The sequence below is a fragment of the Canis aureus genome, chromosome 5, assembly GCF_053574225.1.
Source record: "Canis aureus isolate CA01 chromosome 5, VMU_Caureus_v.1.0, whole genome shotgun sequence".
Taxonomy (NCBI): domain Eukaryota; kingdom Metazoa; phylum Chordata; class Mammalia; order Carnivora; family Canidae; genus Canis; species Canis aureus.
In genome coordinates this window covers 44,310,764-44,324,088 of record NC_135615.1, presented here as the reverse complement: position 1 = coordinate 44,324,088, position 13,325 = coordinate 44,310,764, and the positions used below count along the sequence as shown (strand labels likewise).

The window sequence follows — 13,325 nt, the reverse complement described above, 5'->3', positions numbered from 1 at the left end:
CAAAGAAAAATGCGAAGGTTTTCCTAGGATCTCTTGAACTTTCTTATTGACCATCAAATCAACAATAAGCAAATAAACGTGATTCTAAGGACGGTATTTTGAGATTTCATTGAGAGTCAAGATTAATTTACACTAATGTAACTTCACAATGAGTTGTCCTGTATGTATTGTCTGTGAAAAAGTTTTGTAAAGACCTGAAGAATTTTCTTGCCTTTTGGCTGGACATAGCCTTCTCTGGGAGGAAGCTATAGCTGTGGATTATTTGTGTGTGATGTTAGGTAGGCTGGATACAGGGGACACCTAGGAGTGTTCTTGCTAGGTTTCCTGGTTTGGAACTCATTTGACAAGTGCAATTCCCGTTTTTGGAAATAATTTACAACTGTCCTGTATTTTTTATTTTTGTAAATGTCAAAAGTCACAGAATTGAGAAGGAAGAATAAATTTGAAGCCTGTTTCATTGATGAGAAAATTAGAATTCAGGTAATTGTAGAGCCAGAATCATGTACTGGGCCCAGAACTAAAAAAAGTTGCCACAACTTTAACGGAAAGGGGTGCATGTGCCCCTTCAAATCACTATGTTTGTATCCTTTGGATAAATACCTAGTAGTGCAATTGCTGGGTTGCAGGGTAGCTCTATTTCTAACTTTTTTTAAAATTTAAATTCAGTTAACCAACATACAGTAGTACACCATTAGTTTCAGATGCAAAGCTCAATAATTCCTCAGTTGTGTATAATACCATATGACCTCCTTAATGCACATCACCCAATTACCCATCCCCCCACCTACCTCCCCTTCAGTGACTCTTAGTCTGTTTCCCATAGTTAAGAGTCTCTCATGGTTTGTCTTCCTCTCTGATTATTTCCTATTAAGTTTTCCCCCCTTCCCCTCTGTGCTGTTTCTTATATCCCACAAATGAGTGACCATATGATAATTGTCTTTCTCTGATTTATTTTTCTCAGCATAATACCACTAGTTCCATCCACGTTGATGCAAATGGTAACAAAGAGTTTCCCTTTCTCTGCATCCTTACCAGCATTTCTTGTTCCTGAGTTACTAATTTTAGCCGTTTGGACAGGTGTGAGGTTATATCTCTTTGTGGTTTTGATTTATATTTCCCTGATGCCAAGTGATGTAGAGTCTTTTCGTATGTTTATTTGCCATTTGTATGTCTTCTTTGGAAAAATGTCTGTTCGTGTCTTCAGCTCAGTTCTTGCCTGGATTTTTTGTCTTTTTGGGTGTTGAGTTTGATAAGTTCTTTATAGATTTTGGATACTAGCCCTTTATCTGATAAGGCATTTGCAAATATTTTCTCCCATTCAGTAGGTTGCCTTTTATTTTTGTTGATTGTTTCTTTTGCTGTGCAGAAGCTTTTCATCTTGATGAAGTCTCACTGGTTCATTTTTGCTTTTGTTTTGCCTGCATTTGGAGATATGTCTAGAAAGAAGTTGCTGCAGCTGAGGTCAAAGAGATTGGTGCCTGTGTTCTTCTCTAGGATTGTGATGGATTCCTGTCTCATATTTATGTCTTTCATCCATTTTAAGTTTATTTTTGTGTGTGGTATAAGAAAGTGGTCCAGTTTCCTTCTTCTGCATGTGACTGTCCAATTTTCCCAGTACCATTTATTGAGAACAATGTCTTCAACAGAGAAAGTTTTATTTTTATTTTTTAAAAGAAAGTTTAATACAAGGCCTCACTAATTCCTATAGCATTAGTAATGTGTCTCAATTTTCAAAATGAACTTATTTTTAAAAGCTTAAACTTAATCTGAAAGATTTTTTTCTTAAGATTTTATTTATTTATTCATGAGAGACACACAGAGAGGCAGAGACATAGGGGAAGAAACAGGCTCCTCGCAGGGAGCCCGATGCAGATCCCTGGACCAGGATCACACCATTAGCTGGAAGCAGACACTCAACCACTGTGCTGCCCAGGCATCCTAAGCTGAAAGATTTTAAATGAAAATAAACTAGAATGAACAAACATAAGAAATGATCCTCTTTGAATTAGGGATCTAGAACCTTGAGTTTAAAAAAAAAAAACAAAAAACACATCTCCCCAATGTATTATGGTGAGGTGGTATAAAAGATCCATTTAATGTATTTAAAACTACCTTGACTCAGATAACATCTCTCTGAAGTACACTACCAAAATATTAATTGAGAAAAGCTGAAAATGGTTTTAGTTTACTCAATATCATATGTTAGAAGAATGTTTGCATGAGAAAACACTGAAGAAGTAATTTTTAGATACAGATTTCACAAACTCATGGTGCAAATGGGTCCCACAGCTTCCTCTAGAGTAATAATTGTTTTTCATTGCTTGTTGGCTGCCTGTGGAAATTTTATTGCAATAACTCTACAAAACTAGTCATATCCACCCATGCTGTTCTGACCACCATAGCCAGCCCTGTAACAGTGACTCACAAACTGGCTCTCCAGGCCACTGTAAGTGGACTGGGCTGACACCCCCATGCCTTGCATCATCTGGCTGCGTATTCCCTGCTTCTGGCCCCATTTGTGGAATTCAGGAAAAGTTCTATGTATCTGTGTTGCTTGTTGGCCAGGTCTTTGGTTATAGCTGGCACAGCTTCTTTATTAATGGCAAACTCAACATTGGCTTCGCCTGTCACTCTTCCATCAGGGCTAATCTCACTCAAGATAGACTGTCACAGGGTTGAGTGGAGAGAAGTTGTAAGTGTTGTTTTCTGTGGCTTTTTGTGGCAGCTCTCTTATGTGGACATAGTATCTAGTGGTACTCTGGACAGTAAAGTCTCTGTCTCCATATCTGTGATCATACATGTCCGAGAGACAGTAACTGAAGTCTTTCCCAAACAGATGAAAGTGGCTGCTGTACTCCTCGTAGCCCCCATACCCTGTACTATAAACACCCTACCTCCTCCTTTCTAGGCCCACTTGCTTGACAGTACCAATATACCTCCTGGCTGTACCAGGGTGGTAATAAGGCCTAGTCACTATACAGACATGAACTTCAGAGGATCTGAGTATGGCCTAACTTCTTCCTGACTGCTTTTGAACACTTCAGTATACCTATGCCCTTTTCTTCCCTTCTGCTTCCCTAGGGCCTTCTCACGTAATTCCTGTGAGGCAAACTGCACAAAGACTTTCCCTGTAATCTTGCCCTTGGGGTCCACAGGCAGTGTGATCCTGCCTGGCACAATTTCCAACCTCAGGAAAAACTGAAGAATTTCTTCCTTGGTGCATCCAAATGGGAGTCCTCAAAGCCACACAAAGCCAACATTAGACACTATTTGGTACACTGTGCTTCAACACCAATCCATCTTGGTTCTGTGGAACTTGAATACCTCAATGTACTGGTATCCCATGCTTTCCTTGTCTTTCTTAAGGGCCATTTTTACATCATCTCTTCTGATTCAAGTTCAACAAAAGCTTTACCACTCCTGTCTGCCTTCTCAAGTGTTGATGAAATGGATGCCTGCATCCCCATCATGAATTGTCCAGTCAGAAAGGAAATTCAACAGAGCAGGACCAGGGCAGGCTATAGAGCTTGGCCGCAAAACCTACACCTCCCTTGAGACCCAGCATCATGAACACTTGAGAGGACAGACGTCAAACAAGCTTGGGTGCAACTTTTTGTGGATTAAAGACAACCCAGGGAAGTGGGGAGGGGGATGCACACAGTCAGAGACACTTCTGGTAGCTAACAAATTGTACACTGAAGGGAGCCGGACCAATTTATAATTTCATCAAACAAGCACAATTTATGGCCAAAGGACCCCCAGTTCCATCTGACACTTAAAAACACAGAGAACTCTGTGGAAAGTCCTGGAGCATCTCCTTTTGTTACTAACTTTGGGCTCCAAGTCTCCATGCTCCCGCTCTTTTTCACATCTCGCACCTCAGTTATCCCTCTGAGCCCCTTCTTTTCCAGGAAGACATGGTGCACTCCAAGATATCTCAATTGACTTGAGGGGGAAGTTTTCCCAACATAGTTAAACATTTAAACCAATATTTGCACACCATTTTTTTCAACTTCCATCAAATTAAGCTTGTACTCTCAACTTTAAATTGATCCTGCTGCTATTCAAACTGTCTTTATGGCAGAAGTGGACTAAAGTACTGGGCTGATTTGGGGGAAAAATAATTTTATCTCAAATGGAGAATTTGCAGCATCCTCTTCCAACATCCTTCATCCTGTCTTCACAGCCCGAATCATTCATCTCACAAATATGTTGAGAACCTAACATTTGCTGCCTGGAAATTCATGCTTTCTTAACATATAAAGATGACAGTTATTAGTCTGTCATCAAGATCTAAAACTTTCTTTCTTCTAGCCTCAATGGTAAACCGATGTGGTATTGTTTTCAAGATGGCAGTTTGAGGCCGTGAAAGAGAGAAAAGAGTGATCCATACAGCCACCTGACCTGACCTTTTTTGACTGATTCATCATGATCCAGCCAATCAGTTTTCATGTAAAAAAACACAACTTTTTTATGCAGTGCCTTTAACTGTGGTTTATCGGTAGAGATTAAATTATGGAACCACTAGCTGCATTACCAAATTTAGTCAAAGCATTTGCAATGAACTTTCTTTCTGATTCAGCAGTACTGAATTTTATTTTGTTTTTCCCAATTAAACAAAATGTCTCAACCATGACTAGAAAAGGAAAGAGAGGGGGAAATCAACCACTGAACCTTTCCAATATCTGGACAAACCTCATCTTTTCGGGTTATAACTATATATACTCCTATATATAGTTGAATTCTGTGGAAGTAGTGTGTGTGTATACATTAATGCCTGAGAACTTGGAGGAGGTGATGACAGAAAAGAAAGCATTTGTTTCAGGGATGGTCAACAATGCTTTCTCTGCTTATCCTGTATTGAGGTCTGTTCCTGGCACTTACCTCAACTATGACAAATTCTGATGGCTCAGGCTTTGATTTTACTTCAGAACTTTCACGTATCTAGTGTTGGAAATCTGTTTCCCTTGCCCATCTTCCCTCAATCTGGTTCTTTTTTTAAATTTATTTTTTATATATATATTTTTTTATTGGAGTTCCATTTGCCAACATATTGTATAACACCCAGTGCTCATACCATCAAGTGCCCCCCTCAGTGCCCATCACCCAGTCACCCCATTCCCCTGACCACCTCCCCTTCCACTTCAATCTGTTTCTAATTCCTATGTTGCAGCTTGACAGTCAGTACAGAAGATAAAATAAAAAGAGTTACACTTTTGAAGCGCTGCTGCTTAACTAGGCTTTGCAGAAGCTGGGCTGGTGGGGTGTTCTCTAGACATCACTCATAACACAGGATTGTCTCGCTGTGAATGGTCACTTGCAAAGATTGAGTCTGCCTAGAATTAGCCAAAAGGTTTATGGAGTTTCTATGTAGCTTATTTATTTTTTTATTTGGGTAAAATTCATATTCATAAAATTCACCATCTGAATTTTAACCATCTGAAAGTGTGCAATTCAGTGGTTTTTAGTACATTCACTATATTGTGCAATCATCACCACTGTCTAGTTCTAGAATATTTTCATCACTCCATAAGGAAACTCCAAGCCCCTTAGGCTGTAACTTCCCCTTCCCCTAACCCCTAGCAACCACTAATCTCCTTTCTGTTTTTATGGACTTGCCTATTCTAGATATTTCAGATAAATGCAATTACATAAAATGTGGCCTTTTGTCTGGCTTTTTTCACTTGCCATAATGTTTTCAAGGTGAATTCATATTGTAACATATAGTGGTACTTCATTCCTTTTCATGGCTGTATTATATTGCATTATAAGGATATACTAGTCTTGTTTATCCGTTCATTAGTTGATGGACATTTGGGCTGTTTAGCTCTTTTGAATACTGTGGTGCTGCTGTGAATATTCACACGCCAGCTTTTGTTTGAACATCTGTTTTCATTTCCTTTGTGTCTATACCTAGGAATAGAATTGTTGTGTCATATGGTAATTCTGTTTAACTCTCTGAGGAACCTCCAAACTTTTTTCAGCAGCAGGTGCACTATTTTACAGTCCTACTAGCAATGTATGAGGGTGCCATTTTCTCTGTATGCTTACCAAAACTTTGTTAATTTCCAATTTTTTTTATTATAGACATCCTAGTGGATGTAAAGTATTTTATTGTGCTTTTGACTTGCATTTCTTAATGATTAACAATGTTAATTTTTTTTCATGTGCTTATTGACTTTGTGTGTATCTTCTTGGAGAAATGTCTCTTCAAGCCCTTTTACCCATTTTAATTTATTTTTAAAGATTTTATTTACTTATTTGACAGAGAGAGAGCATGCACAAGCAGGGGGAGCTGCAGAGGGAGAGGGAGAAGCAGGCTCCTGGGATTCCTCCCAGAACCCTGGGATCATGACCTGAGCTGAAGGCAGACACTTAAGTGACTGAGTCACCTAGGTGCACCCACTTTTATCATATTTTTAAATGCACCCAGGCCAAATGTCCATTTTTTTACCCATTTTTATTTATTTTTTAAAGATTTATTTATTTATTTATTTGTTATATATATATATATATATATATATATATATATAGAGAGAGAGAGAGAGAGAGAGAGGCAGAGACACAGGAGGAGGGAGAAGCAGGCTCCATGCCGGAAGCCTGACGTGGGACTCAATCCTGGGACTCCAGGATTGTGCCCTGAGCCAAAGGCTGGCGCCAAACTGCTGAGCCATCCAGGGATCCCCTTTACCCATTTTTAGATGGAGTTTTAGTTCTTCTGTTGTTGAGTTGTAAATGTTCTTTATATATTCCAGATACTAGGCCCTTATCAGATACATGATTTGCAAACATTTTCTCCCTTTCTGTGTGTTGTCTTTTCACTTTATGGACAGTGTCCTTTGCTACATCTGTGTGAGTTTTAAAGTTTTACAAAGTTGCCCCATGTGAAATTTGAAGGAATATCTTTAGTCAATCAGTGTTTCTCTCTTCTGTCTTGCCCCTTTTCATTTTTCTTCACTCTCTTCTATTGTCTTCCTTTCTCTTATCTATACCTTCTGAGGACCAGAAAAAAAGAAAGAGCTTACACCCCAATGTAAATGACTAATTAGGCCTAATGACTTACTCTCCCACCAAAGGTGTTAGCATCTCAGTAGTTGAAAAGAAAGCAAAGGAATTCATGAAATGTCAGCGTTGCTCCTGAAATTACACTAAGTTAACAACTGCAGTTTTACCTAAAATAAGGATTCTAGTCCTAGGTCTGAGGTTTTACAAAGCCAATTATGCCCTCTGTGAAACTCTCTGCTAAGCCTGGGGGCTTCTGTGGGCAGCCACTGTGCCCAGCACATTAGTAATTAAGCCTCAATGTGTTCTGTTCTTAAACAGTCAGATGCTTTTAGAAAATAGACACTTTCTTTGAGTCTCGCCTGCAGGACTCCTAAGATCACCTCTGAGTGTTCATCCTTATATAACTTCAGAGCACCACGAACTCCACTGAACATGGTTGCATTTTCTTATTCCCAAACCGTATTGTCCTGAGGTTGAAATGAATCTGTAGCCTCTTAGCCTTCCATGCCTGCTTGCGCACCCATTGCATCTTCTCAGTCTGTGGACATGATTCTTCCTTTTAGTATCACAGAGGCTGTTGACAGCTCTAATGATTATGCTTGAAGACAAAACCTAAATTACCCTAATCAGCCTGCTCTGGGGCTGGCAGGTATGTGGTGCTGTCACAGCGAGTTGGTGATATACAATCTGCCATGAATAGAGCTTTTTTTTCAGCTGCTCTGGCAGGGCCACCTGCCGTCTGTGCCCCACTTCCTGCCAGGAAGCTCTGTGACCTTCAGTGGCCAATGCCAAGTGATTAGAAAACTGGTAGCATTTGTGCCAGGACCTTGGTCTCTGTGGGTTTTGTTCACTGTGACAGAGAATCAGGAAGTTCCAGAAAAGAACTACAGAGAAGTTTTCTCCTCATCCAAAGATGCAGAGTAAGGATTCTGACTATACAAAGGTAATGAGAAGCAGCTCAGGGCAAATCGTTCCTTTCTCAGACCTGTGCAAGTAAGATTTAGTCAACAAATCTCTCAAAATACACAAGCAACTTTGAGCTGCTCACCCATTCAGCAACGAGAAAAGAGACTGGAGAATCTGATAAGATAAATGTTAAAGGTAAAAACCAGACCAGCTTAACAATGAATAATTGGAAAGCGAAAATTTTTAAAAATACCATCCAAAAATATGAAAAAATAGGGATAAGTCTGGCAAAAGATGTGTAAGATCTGTGCAAAAACAAAAAAAAAGCTAAGTAAAATTAAAAACTGAGAGATATTAAAGAAGACCAGAATAAATGGAAACATACATCATATTCATGAATCAGATGATTCAATTTGTAAACATACCAATTCTCTGTAAAATGATCTATAGACTCAGAGCAGTCCTAATCAAAATACCAGCAGATATCTTTGGAGAAGTTAATGCATTGATCCTAAAATGCAAAGACCTAAAATAACCAAGCAACTTTGAAAAAGAAGAAGAAAGTTGGAGAAGTTGGAGGGCTAATGCTACCTGATTTCAAGACTTAGAAAGCTACTATATGAAGATATTGTGGCAGTGGTATAAAGATAGATCAGTAGAATAGAATAGAGAACCTTGAAATAGACCCACTCACATATGGGCAGCTGACTTTCAACAAAGTTACAAAGCTAGTTCAGTAGATAGCAAAGACTGCTGGAATAATTGGATATCCAGATGCAAAAATATGAATCTTGATCCACATTTTGCACCATATGCAAAAGTTAACTCAAATGGATCATAGACTTAAAGTTTAAACCTACAAGAGTACAAAACATCTAGAGTAAAACACAGGAGAAAATGTTTGTGACCTTAGGTTAGGCAAAAATTTTGATCAATAAAAGAAAACACTGCCAAGTTAAACTTCATAAAAATTAAAGCCTATGCTCTTTAAAGATATCATTAACAGAATGATCAGATCAGATACAAATTGGGAGAAAATGTTTAAAATACATTTCTCTTAAAGGATTTGCATTAGAAACATGTCAAGAACACTTAGAGTCAATAATAAGAAAATAAATAATTGCAAAATGCATAGAAGATTTGAATAGATGAAGTCCAAAACATTTAAAAAGAAGACCATTATCACAATCAGTGTCAAGAGAAAACACGCCCACACTCAGCCCTTTAGTACTATTGTCTAGAACAGCTGCAGCAGGAATAGTAATGACGAGCAGCTCTGATTTGGGGAGAGTTTCCACCCAATCCATTGTTTTACCTAAAGGTTCTCAACCTTTCCAAAGAAGATACAAAGATAGAAATAAGCACATGGAAAAATATCCAACATCATTAGTCATTAAGAAAGTGCAAATTAAAACTATAGTGAAATACCACTACATATCTATAAGAATGGCTAAAATTAATAAGACTGACCATAACAAATGTTGATGAGAATGTAGAAGAATGGAAACTGTCATGCACTGTTCCTTGGGATGTAATTTGGGACAATCATTCTAGGAAATACTTTGGCAGTTACTTAAAAAGCTAAAAAATACTGGGAGATATTTTCATACCCATGTTCATAACACTATTCACAGTAGCCAAAAGTGGTAGCAACACACATGTCCTCGGCAGGTAAATAGATAAACAAAGTGCAGTCTATGCACACAATGGAATATTACTCAACCCTAAAAAGGAAGGGAATCCTGTCACATGCTACAACATGAAAGAAACTTGAGGATATTGTGCTGAGTGAGATAAGCTAGTCACACAAGGACAAATACTTAAGATTTTGCTTATCTAAAAATAGTCAAATTCATAGAAACAGAAAGTGGAATGGTGGTTACCAGGGATTGAGGCCAGGGGGAAAAGGGAGTTGTCTAGTGAATACAGAATTTGAGATTTGCGAGATAAAGTTCTGGAGATCTGTTTCACAATGTGTGACTATACTTAACACTGCTAAACTCTGCACTCAAAAGTGGTTAAGATGGCAAATTTTATGTTGTGTATTCTTAACCATAAAAATGAAGAAAAAATTAAACATACTTACTATGTGATATAGTCATTCCACTCCTAGGTATTTACTCATGAGAAATGACAGGACTTGTCCATACAAAGACTTATATAAAAATGTTCATAGCAGCCTTGTTTGTAACATCCAGACGCCAGAAACCACCCAAATATCATGAACAAATGGATGGATGCACGAATTGTGCTATAAACATAACAGTTTCTGGGCTCTCAGTTCTATTCTATTGGTTTATATCTCTGTCCTTACGCTGGTACCACATGGTCTTGATTACTGTAGATTTGTAGTAAGTTTTAAAATTGGGAAATGTGAATCCTCTAACTTTGTTCTTTTTCAAGATAGTTGGGATTGCATTAAATCTATATATCAGTATATCACTAAAGATATAAATCCAGAAGTCTCTCCTAGAAACTTCTATAAATACTAAACATACCCTTTCATATTTGTTCATTTTACTAATACAAGCCATTCTCTTTTTACTTTGTTCTTAAACTCTGGGTAATCCCTTTAATGAATTTAAAAAATACTAAAAACAGACTTACATCTTTTTCATTTGACATTATTTATCTTAGTTACTTACATACTTCATTAAAAACCTAGCCTTTCAAGGGCACCTGGATGGCTCAGTCAGTTAATGTCCAGCTCTTGATTTTGGCTCAGGTTGTGATGTCATGGCTCATGAGATCAAGCCCAGAGTTGGGCTCTGCACTCAGCAGGGATTCTGCTTGAGATTTTCTCCCTCTGCCCCTCCCCCCACACACATGCACTCTCTCTCTCAAATACATAAATCTTTAAAAACAGAACAAAACAATAAACCTAGCCTTTCATTTTTTCAGTCCCTTTGAGTTTCCCTTGGAATCTGCCACAATCAATCCAAAAAGAAGATGGTAATATATGGTTCTGAAGCCCACTACCAGCATTTCTTCTTTGTTGCTGTGTTGCCTTCATTTGAGACCCTTGAAGATAAGAATACTATGGGATGAGGTATCAAATCCAGCTCAGATCCTGTTGTGTTACTGAAGAACATCCCAAGAATGCCAAATCTGTGTGTGCTCATCCTGAGCTTGCACAGGCTTGCTTTGGCTTCCTGGAGAAGCCTCTTGATGGCTTTGGACCTTGAAAGTCATTGAGCTGCAAAAGAGAATGGTGACACGAGGAGGCATGGACACAGGGAGACACTCTCTTAATAAAGCATTCACCTTCCCTCATCCATAAGGCCTCAGTGCCCTTATTGTTTGTCCTGTGTCAGCAAAGAACCCCAGACAAAGCAGTGTGCCTAACCAGGAAGCTGGAGTGGCAGAGAGGCAAGACCATGGGGGAGGACTGAAGGGAGCTTCAAGGACAGAAGATTAGCCTTGTGAAGCAAGTCTCTTCCCTGCCTCTGCTATGTTGGATTCCAACCCAAGCCAGGAAGCAACTGTGCAAAAATGGGAGGGCTTAGGTTGGCTAGAGGTCACCAAAAATAGAAGATTCAAAATGCTTATGTGCAAGGAATGATGAAGCAGTCCAAAACATTTAAAAAGAGGGCCATTTTCATTGTCAATATCAAGAAAGAACACACCCACACTCAGCTCTTTAGTACCGTTGTCTAGAACAACTGCAACAGGAACAGGAACAACAAGCAGTTCTGACTTTCAGGAAGATTCCACCCAATCCATTGTTTCACCTAAAGGTCTTCAACCTCTTCTCCCTACCCAGAATCTCACCATCATGCACTTATTCTTATTCTCAGCCCTTAAGGAGGGGAACTGTAGCCCAGGACATGCTGACAGCTTCACTTGGAGAAGACTTACTCAGAGCCCCCTAAAATATGTGGTTTCTGCTTTCCCTGAAGTGGTTTGCCTGCCAGGCTTCTGTGGTCCCACCACAATAGCATCTGCTAACCCTGTATTCACCTAAGGGGGCATGTTGTCTCTACTCTAGACCAACTGTCCCTGAGCAAAACTCACAAGACATTTGATTTCAGTGCCTATCATGCTACCCAGCTACCTCCCGCTATTTAGGACCTCAGTTCCCTCAGTGAAGAGGTTGGCCTAAATTGGCTGAGAAGTTCTTTGCACATCATGTGTCCCATGACATTCAGAAAGTACTCAGCTTCGGAGCTAGTACCAGCTCCTACCAGAGCTTTCCCCACTTTAGCTGCTCAGGCCTCAGACATTGAAGCCATCCTTGATCCCTCTCTCTTTCTCTCTCTCTCACACACACACACCCAACACACACACACCCTTTGTCTAATCCAGCTGCTGATGCTGTCAGCTCCACCTTTAAAGTGTATCCCATATCTAAACACTTCTGACCACCTTCATCCCCCTAATCTTCATCTCTCACCTGCAATATTGTACCAGCCTCGCCATTTGGTCTTTTTACTCCTATCCCCATCACTCAGTTCTCAACTTTGCAGTCAGAGCGATCCCAATAAAGTGTGAGTCAGATCACATCACTCACCCACCAAAGCCCCCTATTTCACTCAGAATAGAAACCAAACACCTACCTTCTAGAGCTTTTAAGATTCCTACCTCAAGACCTTTGGACTTGTCTGTTTTCTCTGCTCCTACATTTTATGCCAAATGTCCACATAACTTACTTCCTTACCTCCCTGGGAATTTACTCTACTGTCACCTTCTCATTTGGGCCTATCCTGGCAACCCAACTTGAAATGGCAGTGCCTCCTACGTTCTCTATCCCTTGTCCCTGCTGTACATCCTCCATAATTCTTCCATTACACCATGTGCTGCATTTGTTTTCCTCCTGCCCCAATTAGAATGTTTGATCAATGAGAATAAGGTAAGGAATTTTGTTTGTTTTTTTTTTGCTATGATGTCCCCAATGCTTAGAACATAGTCTGACGTTTGGAAGGCCCTGAGAACTATTTAACTGGATTAATGAAACGAGGAATAGCAAGTTCTTTCTTGCAGGAAGTACAGAGGTATAGAGCAGTATACGCTTTCCTTCCCTCATTCCTCAGTCTCATTCCCTTCTTAGCTTACATTTGCTACTTATTTCTTATACCTGATATTTCTTGGAAGTGGCAGAAGGAGGGACCACATTCCAGTGGCAGTCTGCAAGGGTAGTCCTTGGATTAGAAGTATACCTCATATTACATAACACTACATTTCTCTAGTGGCAAATCCACTCTTCTGTGTCTTAAGCTTATTTGTCTGTCTGCCATTCTTAGCTCATGTTAGAACTTGCCTATTTGAGAAGCCAAAATTGAGATTTGGGATTCAGTATTTTGAAAGTCCATAACAAATACCCAAATAAATCCATCTAAAACTGAGCTTCCAATCCTCCTTAGTTTTGAACTTCAAGTCTAAAACATCTTTTAAACTTCCAAGTGGAGAGGTTCAAT

At 39.3% G+C, this 13,325-nt stretch overlaps 1 long non-coding RNA gene and 1 pseudogene across 1 annotated transcript in view; one reads left to right on the top strand and one right to left on the bottom strand.

Moving 5' to 3' along the window:
* Positions 1-13,325, top strand: part of LOC144314104 (uncharacterized) — a 425,152-nt gene that overhangs the window by 368,120 nt on the left and 43,707 nt on the right. The window lies entirely within an intron of this gene.
* On the bottom strand, positions 1,938-3,726 carry LOC144313421 (heterogeneous nuclear ribonucleoprotein F-like; annotated as a pseudogene).